The sequence below is a fragment of the Azolla caroliniana genome, unplaced genomic scaffold (genome assembly GCF_043228905.1).
Source record: "Azolla caroliniana isolate FFs.n. ecotype wild unplaced genomic scaffold, voAzoCaro1.0.p SCAF_18, whole genome shotgun sequence".
In the NCBI taxonomy this organism is placed as follows: Eukaryota; Viridiplantae; Streptophyta; class Polypodiopsida; order Salviniales; family Salviniaceae; genus Azolla; species Azolla caroliniana.
The window spans coordinates 2,693,945-2,707,739 of NW_028230453.1; positions in this window are offsets into that span (position 1 = coordinate 2,693,945).

Below are 13,795 nucleotides of genomic sequence, written 5' to 3' on the forward strand. Positions count from 1 at the left end.
TTAATTATGTCGTGAAGATCCGTCACTACGCGCGGATCGTGAGGCGGAACCGCCGGGGTTCTGGACCAGAAGGATTTAGAGTCGATACAAGCTTTGGCGAGAAAGTACTTAAGATAGATTGGGAAAGAGAGAAGATGAGATTACACGATTGATTTGATAACGAAATTCTTCTTCTTAATTTTCATAAAAAAAAAACCGTGTTTTTCTCCTCCCCCTTCCCTCTTTTATAGATGCTCTCATCCATATGATGCATGTGAGGGTACAAGACATGCATAAATTGCATGTTTGCCATTTGGCGCTTAAGTATTACATGTGGTGCATGCTAACCATGTCACTCATTTTAGCACTCATGGATGAGAATTTACATGTAAAAGTACAATGATAGAAATATAATTTCAATTAAATACCATGGCTTAATGGTAAGCCATTTGACTCTTAACTTGGAGGTGCAAGGTTCGAATCCACACTTGCCCTCCTTGTATATGTAAATATGTATATATATTTATATATTTATTTTATCTAGTCGCCGATTCGCCGGATGTCGCTGCCGGATACCGGTGCCTCGCCGGATGCCGCCGCCGGATTGCCGTCGGATGCCGTCGGATCACCGGCTCCATCGCCGGTCCGGTTTTGGTTGGCCAAAACCCTTTTCGAGTAGCTAGCCACCTCCACTCTAAGTTCAAGTTACCTTGAACTCTCTATGCTCCACACATAGACACAAAGATAATATCTTTTGCTCCACCTTATATATGATGAGAGCCGTATTTGTCGTGCCTATGTGGGATATCTCACAATTTTCTCTTTTCTTTTCACAAACTTTATACCCTTATATCTTGACATTTAGTTGTCCATTTCTCGTGTAATAAAGTGCATTTGAAACCTCCATCATTTTGTACTTAGATATTAAAAATGTTTTATTCACAATTATTGTGTTATGTGATTCATACTTGATTTCGTACGTTTTATGGGATTTTCACACTATTGCCGAAAATCTTCACGACAACGACTAGCAAAGGTGATCGGTAGGTCGAGTGCTCCTTCGCCGGGTTGAGCGAGCACTGCACCAATCGCGAAGGCGGAAGCATCGGAGTAAACGTGGAATTCTTTGTTCCAGTTTGGGGATCGGAGGATGGGGGCCTTAGTTAAGCACTCCTTCAAGAGCTTGAATGAGCGGGTGCACTCTTCCGTCCAAGTGTACTGCTTTAGTAAGGCATAGAGTGGTCTTGCCTTGTCTATGAACATCTTAATGAAGCGTCTATAGTAACCCGGGTACCCCATGAACCCTTGTAGTTGTTTCTCGTTCGCGGGAGGTGGCATGTCAAGAATGAGCTTTACTTTTGCCTCATCGGTCGAGATTCCATGTCGGGACACAACTTGACCTAATATGAGTACGTGTTTGACCCAGAATTGGCACTTGAGGGGGTTGAGGGAGAGTTGATAGTCCCAACACTTTTCGAACGTCAAGCGGAGGAGTGCCAGGTGGTCATGCCATTTAGAATTGCAACATAAATTGTCGACATAGGACTCCACCCCTTGTCGTAACCTTGCCGTGAAGATGTGGTCCACTGCCCTTTGATAGGTGCTCAGGGCACTTGTCAGTCCGAAGGGCATTTGCTTATATGTGAAGATACCAAATTCAGTGGCAAAGGCCGTCTTGTGTTGATCCTTGGGCACCACTGAGATTTGGTTGTACCCTGAGAACCCATCGATGAAACTATAGGCTTCTGCACCCGCGATTCTTTCGAGTAAGTGCTCGATGTAGGGTACCGGGTAGTTATCCTTGATGGTGGCTTCGTTGACTTCGCGGTAGTCTACACATATGCGGATTTGACCATTCTTCTTTGGGACAACTACAATCAGGGAGACCCAAGTTGTTTGTTTGATCAGGTAGATGATGCCTGCGTCTAACATTTTATTGATTTCGGCTTTTACTTGTTGAGCGTAGTTAGGGTTCATTGGGCGCGGTCTTTGTCGGATTGGGCGGGTGTCGACCCGCATGGGGATGCTATGGGTGACGATTTCAACTGGGACACCTTTCATGTCTACATACGACCATGCTAACACGTCGTTAAATTCTATGAGGAGGGCGATCAAGCACGTCTCCTCATCCGACTGGAGATTTGTGACGATGAACACTGGTTTGGGGTCCACCTCATTTCCGAGATTCATTTCTTTAACTCTCGCCAGTCCGTCGCATGCCTCGCCTAGGATGTGAGGGGTGCATTGTGGTCTCTTACAAGCCACCACCCTACTCCCTTGTTCATAAGGACGGGAAGGTCACCTCTATCGAGGTCTTCTGAGTGGTCACATCCTCTTCCTGGCACATGATTCGTTGCACTAGATCTTCGTCTTTTATGTCTACTTGTTTTCGCTAAGGTACGAGAGTGGTGACATTAAAACATGAGATTGTGTCTCCATCCTCATTGCAACACTTTGTACCAATGGGGTACATTGTGTCGGTTGTGGCAAGAGCGTACACCCAATTCATCTTTGACGCATCGGAAGCTATGGATTGGTCTTCTCTCGCATTCTCTGCCCTAGGATTAGTGGATTTTTTGGTAAACGATTGACCCCTAGCCAAGATCTGAACTGTTTTTGTGGGGTTACATGCCAGGAGGTTGGTCTTGAAATCTGTGGTTTCTGACCAATCGTCCACAAGAGGGTTGCCTTCTTGTTTGTGCACTTTTTGTGTGTATGCTTTGATGCGAAAGGTTTTGTTGTTTTTACACATATAGATTGTATCGTTCCCAAAACCCATCACAAGGCGGCTTACATGTAGGAATGGCCTCCCTAGTAAACACTCGTAAGCCACATGATTGGATGATCTTGTGACGAAGAAGGTGAGATTGAACTCGACCCCGTGGATAGTGAAGTGGTGTGTAGGGATCATGCCTTCTGGCCGTTGGATGGACCCATCTATCATTCGGAGTTTGATGTTTGAAGGAAGCATTTTTGGGCTCCCCCACTTACACCAACATTTGTAGTTGACTATACTTACCCTTGCTCCGGTGTCAATGATCGCGTCACACATCATGCCGTTGACACAGACGGGGAGAGTGAAACTAGTATCGTTGCTCTCGAACTATCTATTGGTGTTCCTTCGGGTTGTTTAGGGACTGTGGTAGTATGAGGGACGTGGGTGTGTATCTTTTCTCCGTAACTTGCTGATAAGTTTCCATTGAGGCGGCGAAGGACATCGTGCCATGGTTGGATGTCGAGTTTGAGCAGTTCTTCAAGTGTGAAGTCTATTTCCTTGGCGAGGATAGGTCGTAGTTGGGGGTTGTTAGTCATGAAGGTGCTGGTGTAGCTCTGTACTTCGCGTTGTCGTGCCTTTCGGCTCCAGATCGTTGCGTGAGTCGGGCGGGAACCACTGAGATTTTGGACTAGGAGAAAAGAAAATTCTAAGGTAATTAAGAATATGAAATATATTGTAAGAAAGAAAGATATGAAAAACTTGTGAATCCCACGAGTATAGTGTATTAGTGAGTATTCAGATTAAGAGAGAAAAATAGTTAGCAAATTCGTGAATCCCATGAATATATTATATTAATCAACCCTTGTAAAATAATCAACAACCACTATACATCTTTCACTCTTCCTTATATAGTGTTGGAAGAGTCTAAGTTTATCACATGCAAGCATCATGCTTTTCCTAATTTTAGTTTTCATGCACACTACTTGTGCATGATTAGCTTTCTATCCCATCTTTTCTTTTAACTCGAGTGTGTATGCATGAATAACTTTTTGTACCATGCATATCTAGAACATTTACATGGGATAAAGTTTGGTATAACTTTAAAATTCATAATATGCTAGTATAGTGGTAAGGCTTAAAAATCGTTACCATGGAGGTATAGGGTTCGAATCCTGCCCTATGCATGTAACGATATTTTCTTCTATTTACAAATTTGTGTCTTCATCCAGTGAGAAACTCTCACCGGCCTTCTTTATCCAGCTCTTGCCGGTTCTCCTTGATCTGGTTCTTACCGGGTCTCCTTACTGGTTCCTCCTTGCCAATTCCATCCTTCATCCGGTTCTCACTGGTTTCTCCTTACTGGTTCCTCCTTGCCAGTTCCATCCGGAGGGACAAAAATGCAATTTTCATATAGTATGCAAATTACACTACAACACTCGCCCCCTCCAAACCTGCACATCCTCCAGTATGTGCCGAAGTTCCCGATGCCTGTTGTTCGTCTTCATCAGTAGCACTACCAAATTCTCCCCTTATGTCGACTACGAGTTGAAGTCCACTTTCTTCGATTTCCGCATCACCGCGATCTTTGTCCAGTTACTCCTCGTTGTCGGTCTTGTCTAGGGTGAGATAGGGTTCGTCGTCAGTCTGCTTCTTGAAGATCTTTACCCGTTTCCCTGCTATAGGCACCCATAGTACTGTTCCATCAAACTTGCATAGTCGGTAAGTTTCGTTGTCGAAAACTTTCCGAACCTCGTATGGCCCGAACCACCTTTTCGCAAACTTCCGTATTGTTGTATGTTGATGATCCAGACTACTGTCATAGACAATCACCCAATCTCATTCTTCAATCTTCCGTGGTTGTAGTCGATGCGTTGTGTCGAATCGGCTTTTGTTCCGGAATCGCGTTTCTTGTTGTCGGCGTGTTGCTTCCGCTATGTCTTCCGGTTTTCCCTCTAGTTGTCGTATCCAGACTGCTAGTAGTTCTTCCCGGCTCATCTCTTCCTTCCACGACAACACTGTCCATGTCGCGATTGCAGTTTCCGTTGGCATTACCAGTGCTTGTCCAGTCATGAGTTCTGCTGGCATGTAACCGGTTACGGAGCTATGCGTCGTCCGATCTGCCCATAGTGCATACAGAAGCATCTACGGCCAATCATTCACCCTTCCATCGCATGCCTTCGCAAGTGCTTTGACGATCGGACTATGTCCTCGTTCGATCTTCCCGTTGGCTTCCGGATTGTATGTTGTTGTTAGTGTTAACGGAACTCCATGTTTGGCGAAGAATCCCCTAGCTTTGTTAGAAATCCCCTAGCTTTGTTAGAGTCAAGTTCTCCCCGATCCGCAATCACTTGTCCTACCCACATGTACCTGCAAAACACCTCCTCCAAAAGAAATTGGCATACCGCAGAACACGTTTTCCTTCGTAGTGCTCGACCTTCTACTTGGTTTGTGAGATCCTCCCGAGCTAACACCAAGTACTTCTTTTGTCCGATCCCAGTTGGCATGGCTACAATGTCGACCATCCACTTGAAGTTGATTGTCGGTGAAAACGTCGGATGTAATTCATCTCGGTGTCGAACCCCGGAGTAGACTTGACACTTCTCACAGCTTCCTGTGAACTCTGCTACATCTTTGTACATATTCTTCCACCAATATTTTTGTTTGATTTTCACAAAAGTAACCCATGTTCCTCGATGTCCAGCCCAATCGGATTCATGAAAGTCGGATATTATCCGGTTTCGTTGCCCTTTTGTCCCGACAACCTGAAGTGGTATGCCATCCGGTCTTTTCGGCTCCCTCCATATTAATCCATTTTTCAAGAAGAACTTTCGGACTTGTCGCTTCTTACTTCGGATCTCGGCTCTCTTTTCTTTATCGTTCATTGACACCTCGATCTCTTGTAGCATCTTCCCGATCGTCAAGCTTTCTCCCTCGTATTCTTCTTCTCGGAATTCTTGGATTACGTTTATTCGGCATATGTGCTCTGAAGCAAAGTAGTCTTCAGAAACTTCTTCATTATCGGATTCAGCTATGTCGTCTCTGAACCGAGCCCTTGATAGCATATCCGCTACCGCGTTGTCTTTTACGGAGATGTGTCGTAGGTCCGGGTTAAGTGACTTAACATATGCAATCCACCTTAGCATAGCCACATCCGGTATCGTGCAACACTGCATCATCCCAAGTATCGGAAGACAATCGGATTCGATCACTACTTCGTCTCTGATCAAATAATCTCGATCTGATTTGATTGCCAACACGACTCCCCATACTTCTCTTTTGACTTGTGCATATCCACGTTGCCTTCTGTTGAGAACCTTTGCTCCGAATCAGATTGGATATCGCAATCCATCCGAGTCGGCTTGATTGATGACCCATCCTATCCCGGTTGGACTTGTATCAACCGTTACTATGATTGGTCGGTCATAGTTCGGCTTCTTTAGTGCTTTTGCCCTCCGTAGTGATTTCTTGAGCTTCTTCACGGCTTTGGTATGCTCCGGTTTCCATTCGAACTTCTTACCCTTCCGCAACAAGTGATAGAGTGGGTCCGCAATATGTGCATAGTGCGGAATCCATATGTGGTAGAATGCACATGCTCTGAGAAACCTTCAGACTTCAGATTGTGACTCGCATATTTCTTTCATAGCTTGAATCGCATCGATCTTGGTTGGTGACGGTCTTCGGCCGTAGGGCCCACATAGATGTCCAACTACCAATATCTCTTCTTGCCCGAATGCCGATTTCTCCCCGGACAGTGTTAGGTGCACATCTTCTAACTTTCGAAGCACTTTCTTGCAATCGGGAATATGGTCGACCACGAACTTTCGTCATCCTCGATCATCCATAGTTTCATCTTTTTCTTCTACTGCACATCCTTTCATCAGAATGTCATCTAGGAACGACATCGTTATCTCCGGGATGCAATCTCGAAGCACCTTGTTCATCGTGTTCATCATATGTGCAACCGAGTTTGTTGCTCCTTGTGGTAGTGTGCACATTCAGACTAACCCTATCGGTGTCCGCATGGTGGTGATGTCTCGGCTCTCCACAGCTAGTTGGAATTGCTCATACCCGAAGTATAGGTCTCCAATGGAGTATATCGCATGTCCGGCAAAAGCTTCCGCAAATTCGTCCACTATCAGACTGACTCCGAGTTCCGGATTGTGACCTTGTTCACCGGTTGCAAGTCTTGGATAAATCGGAGTGATCCATTCTTCTTCGGAACCGTAAACCATCGATTCGAGTATGGAGCGTTTGATGGCTCTAGAATCCCCATCGCCACCTTCCGCTTGAGCAAGTCGATGACTTTCAGAATATGCGCCCGTGGCACCAGAATTAGCTTCAGGTTCCATGGCACATGGTCAATCGTGAAGATCACCATCGGCTCCACTATCTTCGGATCAATGCATCCTATCTCCCTTGATGTGAATGCGAATGCTTTGCCATGTTGCTCCAACATCTTGAAAGGACTACATGCTCCGAAAACAACACTCGGTCACAACCGAGTCTAGGATCAAACACAGAAAAACGGGTAATGTACGCACGACACAGTAAAAGAGAAGAGTACACAGGATGTTTACGTGGAAAACCCAAACACGGGAAAAACCACAGCAGTCCACAGACTGCAAACTATCACTATGTTACAATGTACAATAGATGAACACAGAGGCAACAACCTCTTGTTCACTGTCTTCACCACAGGCGGCGGTTACAACAGAGACAACGTCCTCTTCGTCTCTCACTCTCTCTCTCTCTCTGTCTCTTTCTCTGTACACGGTTGCACTCAAATCTTGCACCAACAAGAATGACAACTACTCTGCACTAAGTTTGCCCTAAGTCATATTTATATTAATATGACTTTTCGGCTATACAAATATAGCCCCAATGGACTCTTAGAAACATATTTACGAATATGTCCCTTCATCCGGTGAGCACTCCTCACCGGGCCTGCATCATCCGGCTCTTGTCGGGCACTCGTCATCCGGTTCTCACCGGGCCTTCCTTGCCGGGTACTCGTCATCCGGTTCTCACCGGGTCTTCCGTTGCCGGGTACTCCACATCTAGATTCGGTCGTTGCTCATCATCATCGTTCTTCTCACTTCCCATCCGGAGGGACCTGTTTCCTAACACATCTCACGAAAACGTTCTTCTTCTTTTTGTAAGAGGAAACCACCTCCACCGATCCGAAGTTTCTTCCGAGTCTCATCCGTGAAGACATGTCCGATATCCACGGACTTCCGAAGTGTCGGATCTCCCGAGACTTCTTTCCTCTTTTGTTCGCTATCGACGGGTAGTGGTCCCGCGGCCGGTTTCACCTTCTTCTCCACGGTCTTGTATTTCGTACTTACCATTGCTTCTTCTTTGCGGAGTGCATCCGGCCCCATTTTCGCAATGATCTCGTACATCTCGATCGATTCCACCGGAATTACCCGATTGCCATGGCTTGTATCTTCCGCGAGCTCTTCAAGCCGTTGTAGCGTGCTCCCATAGAACACTTCTTCAACTATTCCCATGATTTCTTCGTCTTCTTTTATTATTAATGCCAATTGTAACTTATCCTCCACTTTTCGGTATTCTTTCTTCATTCCTCCGGTTACGACCATGTACGTGGATGCCCCATCCAGACTAATTCGTACTTGTTTTGCTCCGTAGTTTGTCTTTTTCTTTTCACGAGATCCACAAGAAGATCATGGAACTCTTTTTTTGCTATTCCGAGTAGTTCCCGAAGCGAAAAATCTACCCGGCTGTCGAGGATTCTCTCCTCGAACACTTTCTTTATGTCCGTCCGTTGCTCGATGTCCAAAGCGAGTTTGAATGTCGGAATCGTTTTTCCTTTCCCTCTTCCATCGGAGTTCCAGCTCTCCGGTGTCTTCGATGGTCCGGCCGCATCCTCCGTGCGTTGTCACTTCTCGTCCACATACACCTCATGTAATTGACATAGGGCGTATACGCTATTCTTATCGATGGATCACTCCCATCCCGTAGCTTCCCGGATGCTTTCCGCGGTGCTTCGGATCTCGTTGGAGTCGGTTTTCTTGGTGTTTTCTAGCACTACCGGCCAAAAAGACACCTTTACTCCCGATGACTCCCCGACACATATTCCCGTGGTTGTCGCGTAATTGCTCTTCACCGCTATTTCCCCCTCTAGGACCTTCTTCATGCTGCCTTTTCGGAAATTCGGTCGGAGCGGCTTCTGAGAGTCCATCGAATGAATTCGATTTCCCTCGTAGTAGATAAGATCCCGTCGTAGCGCTTCCTTGTGCTCGTCACAATCCCTCCGATCATGTTCGGTGCTATCGCACCATATGCACGACGGTCCATATATTTGGAACTTGTGGGACGGTCATCCGACTTCTTCACCATCACGATTTTTAGATTCTCCATCTCCTTCAGTAACTGCTCCACCATAGTTGCGTCGATTCCCTTCTCGGTCGTAGCTTCCTGAGCCCCCGGTTGATGGTCTTCCGATCCGGATCTCGGTTTCGGAATTGGTTTCGAAACCCTCTTTTCTTCGTTGGCAAGCCATTGTCCCCTCTTTGTGTATCGCACGACGATATCCCGCATGCTTTCCCACGTTTCGGTGAGGCCACTCTCGGTAGTCATGTCCTCTAGAAGCACTCCAAGATCCTTCCAGTCCGGGACGTCTACGGCTCGTAAGAACATGATAACTTTGTCCGATGCGAGGATAGCTTGATCTCTCGCAGAAAAACTCCCAAACCGACTTTCGAATGCCGAAAACACATCGAGGACCTTCATCCCCTTGTCCGGCGTTTCCACCCAATCCTCGAATCCTCTCCGCATTGCCTTGGAGGAGTCCTCGATAGCGAACACGGTGTTTAGCGCCTCTTCAAACGCTTCCCACGTCGGATTTTGTTGTCGTAGCCCATGGATACTTGCTTGAAGCCCAGTGGTAGCCACCCAGTTGAAGGATGTCACTTGCAATCCTACTGAAATCCCGCACCGTAGCATTTTCGCCTTGTAGTCTCGAAGATAGCGTGATACGTCCTTTCCGTTGAATTGCCCGCTGCGTTGCACGAGCCACTCTACTGCCGCCGCTATCTCCGACATCGCATGTTGTTCTTGAAGCATCCGCTTGAACATCATCATCATGTTGTTAGCCTCCGGTTGATTTTCCATCTCCTTGCCACCTGTCTTCACGTCGGGTTCACCAAATGTATCGTGCCTTTCGGCGTCAGATCGTTGCGTGAGTCGGGCGGGAACGACTGAGGTTTTGGACTAGGAGAAAAGAAAATTCCAAGGCAATTAAGAATATGAAATATATTGTAAGAAAGAAAGATATGAAAAACTCGTGAATCCCACGAGTATAGTGTATTAGTGAGTACTCAGATTAAGAGAGAAAAATAGTTAGCAAATTCGTGAATCCCATGAATATATTATATTAATCAACCCTTGTAAAATAATCAACAACCACTATACATCTTTCACTCTTCCTTATATAGTGTTGGAAGAGTCTAAGTTTATCACATGCAAGCATCATGCTTTTCCTAATTTTAGTTTTCATGCACACTACATGTGCATGATTAGCTTTCTATCCCATCTTTTCTTTTAACTCGAGTGTGTATGCTTGAATAACTTTTTGTACCATGCATATCTAGAACATTTACATGGGATAAAGTATAGTGTAACTTTAAAATTCATAATATGCTAGTATAGTGGTAAGGCTTAAATATCGTTAACATGGAGGTATAGGGTTCAAATCTTGCCCTATGCATGTAACGATCTCTTCTTCTATTTACAAATTTGTGTCTTCATTCGGTGAGAGACTCTCACCGGCCTTCTTTATCCGGCTCTTGCCGATTCTGCTCTATCTGGTTCTTACCGGGTCTCCTTACAAGTTCCTCCTTGCTGATTCCATCCTTGATCCGGTTCTCATTGGTTTCTCCTTACCGGTTCCTCCTTGCCGGTTCTATCCGGAGGGACAAAAATGCAATTTTCACGTAGTATGCGAATTACACTACGACAACGTCATGTGGTTTGACGCCCCGGAGTCGACGTACCACACCTCGTTCGATTTCGGGGTGGACATCTTCATCGAGTTTGCTTCGTGTCTCGTCACGAAGGCTGACCTGACCTTTTTCCGGCTTTTCCGAACCCTTCGGCGTAGTGCGATCGCTGCCGATTTCCTTTGTTGGTCTGTTCGGAACCTAATCCCGATCCGGTCCTCTCCAAATTAGCGCGCTTCTTCTAGCATTCGCTCTCCTTGTCGCCTTTTTTTCCACAGTACCAGCATTCCGCGATAAATTTCCCTTGCCGATTCTCATCGCCTCGACTCCCCCTATTTCCAGAGGGTCCAGAATTGTTGTCGGCATCACTTCGGTGCCTTCTTCCTTTATCCCGTCGGCCGCCTCCATTGCGCACCGACTCGCCTCGTCCGCCACGACCACGGGGCCTATCTCCCTCCGTGTACAACATCTTGTTGTCGGCATGCATGCTCGCCGACACACCCATGTGGTTCTCCTCTATAAGGAGCATCGACTGTAACTTAAAAAACGATGGTATATTCTCTCATGTACACACAACAGTTCGGAACGCTCCGAACTTCGACGCTAGTCCCGCGAGATAGATCTGCACCATCTCGCCTTCCTCGACATTTACATCGATGGAGGCTAAGGAGTTGCATATATCTTTGATCTTCGAGGTGTAATCAACCATCGAAAAATCGCGTTGTCATAGGTTGCTCAGCTCTTGTCGGAGTTGAAGCTTTCTGGCTGTAGTGCTTGCGGCGAAAATCTTCTTCAGATTTCCCCAAGCATCTTTCGACGTTTTTGCATCCCAAATGTAGCTTAGGAGTTGTTCGCCCACACCAGACGCGAAGTAGTACAATACTCTACTCGCCGATTGTTACCACGCCGGGAAATCTCTATGTCGATTCGGGTGCTGTGTCATTTGCTCCGTCGACATAGCTCCAGTAACCGTGCCCGAGCAGGTACTAGTGCATCTTGTAGGACCAAAACGCGTAGTTGTTTCTGTCGAGCTTCTCAGTAGGAAGCGAGCTAGCCATGCCTCTATCCATTTTGTTTTTCCTGTTCTTCTTGGTTAGTTTTGTTTCAAGCTATGTTGGCTGCAGAGGTTCTCAACCCTCACGCTCTGATACCATGAAAAAGATGATGTGCGGAAGCAATAGAAAACTGAACACAGAAAATACTCAGGTTTAATGGAGAGCTTGAATATACACAGTACATGGGAGAGACAGAGAGAGAGAACACACAGAAAACTAAATTCAAAAATAATACTCAATCTGTACATAGAATGTGCTCAGTGAGCACTTTTATACAAGTCCATACGGACTGACAGAAGTACTGACACGTACTTCAATGCTCATAACTGAGCTCTACGCTAACTCCCAAAATATATTCCTACGCGGAATATCTTTCCAACGGCCTCGCGGTTTACGCACCGCTACGACTTCTCGTTACGCACCGGTTTGCGTACCAGTTTACGCACCTGTTTTACGCACCAATCTGGCCTAACCGATCGGCCCCAACCGATCTGGTTCTCGGCTTGCACAACCGATCCGACCAATGTTGAGCTTGTATCTCAACAGCTTGAATGTGGTGCGGGGCTGGGCTCACGACCTCGACGGTGCGTATGTGACGATGCTTCTAGAAGGTGAAGTTTTTGTTGCACTCGCGTGCACCTGTCTTTCCTTTCTGCCAAAGTGGCTTCAATATCTCGGGTGATGATTTTCGGTTGTCCCTCTTTCGCGAGTTGCATTGTCCATATATTGATTTCTTGTTCTATCACACGTAACTCCTGCACGACATCCCGTATGTGTCGCTCTATGCTGAGCGGGTCTGCCATTGGACTCTCCTATAGTGGGGGTGTGTTGAGAGGTGCTTTAGTTGTTGGGCTCAATGGGAGGTTCATGTTTGGTAGCATCCCCGGGGTTAACCACCCTCCCTGGTATCGAGTCAGGTTAGATGGGTTAGCACCGTGTGTTTGGTTAGTTTGTGTGGACTCCTCCTGGCGTGTGGGTCGGGTTTTGAACATCTTCGTCCATGAGGATCCGGCCATGTTCTCTTGTCAAGCTTTGCGGGTTCATCGAACTTTGTAGGTTTGGCAAACTTTGATTTTTCGTTGAAAGATGCTCCCCTTATCGAACTCTAATCTTTCGACGAAGGATGATCTTTTGTCGAAAGATGGTCTCTTGTTGAACTTGATCTTTCATCGAAAGATGTGGGTTTGGCAAACTTTGATCTTTCGTCAAAGGATGTGGGTTCGTCAAAAGATGATCTTTCATCAAACTTTGTGGGTTTGGCAAACTTTGATCTTTTGTCGAAAGATTTGGGTTCGTCGAACTTTGAGGGTTTGGCAAACTTTGACCTTTTGTCGAAAGATGTGGGTTCGTCGAACTTTGAGGGATTGGCAAACTTTGACCTTTCGTCGAAAGATGTGGTTTCGTCGAAGGATGTGGGTTCACCGAACTTTGATCGTTCGTCAGAGGATGTGGGTTCATTGAACTTTGATCTTTCGTCGAGGGATGTTCTCTTGTTGAACTTGATCTTTCGACGAACTCTGAGTGGGAAATTTGAATGTTTTTGGCGCCAACGGCTGTTTCGTGTCCCATAGGATGATCAAAATCAGCGAGAATTGCGGTGATCACTTTTGCCCTGTAACGGCAAAATCTCAACAATGCTTAGCGCTAACTTGATGAATAGCTTGCTAATGTCTGGGCGATTAAAGGGGGGAAAATTAAAACTAAAAAAATAGAAAGTGGGTTTCCTTTCGAGTTCTTCCCTCGTTAAGTGGGTTGCCTACAAGTGTTTGATCACTCAAAGTCGGCTTCAAGCGTCTGTCGTATCCCTGGCAGCGATGCCAAATAGATGTGTAGGATCTATGTATCGATGGAGTTAACTCCTCGATGTCATTTGCGGAGTTCGGACCGGCATATACCCTTTTGATGGTGAATCAGGCGGAGATGATTGTTGGACACCTTCAAACCTCACACTCACTTAACGATTAACAAGTGATTAAGCACGATATCTCTCTCACTCTCTCAAGCTCGCTCTCATAGGCAATAGGGTAATGAAGATAGACAATAAGAGTAATGAATATGTTTATTAACCCTCTTTGCTAAGAGGT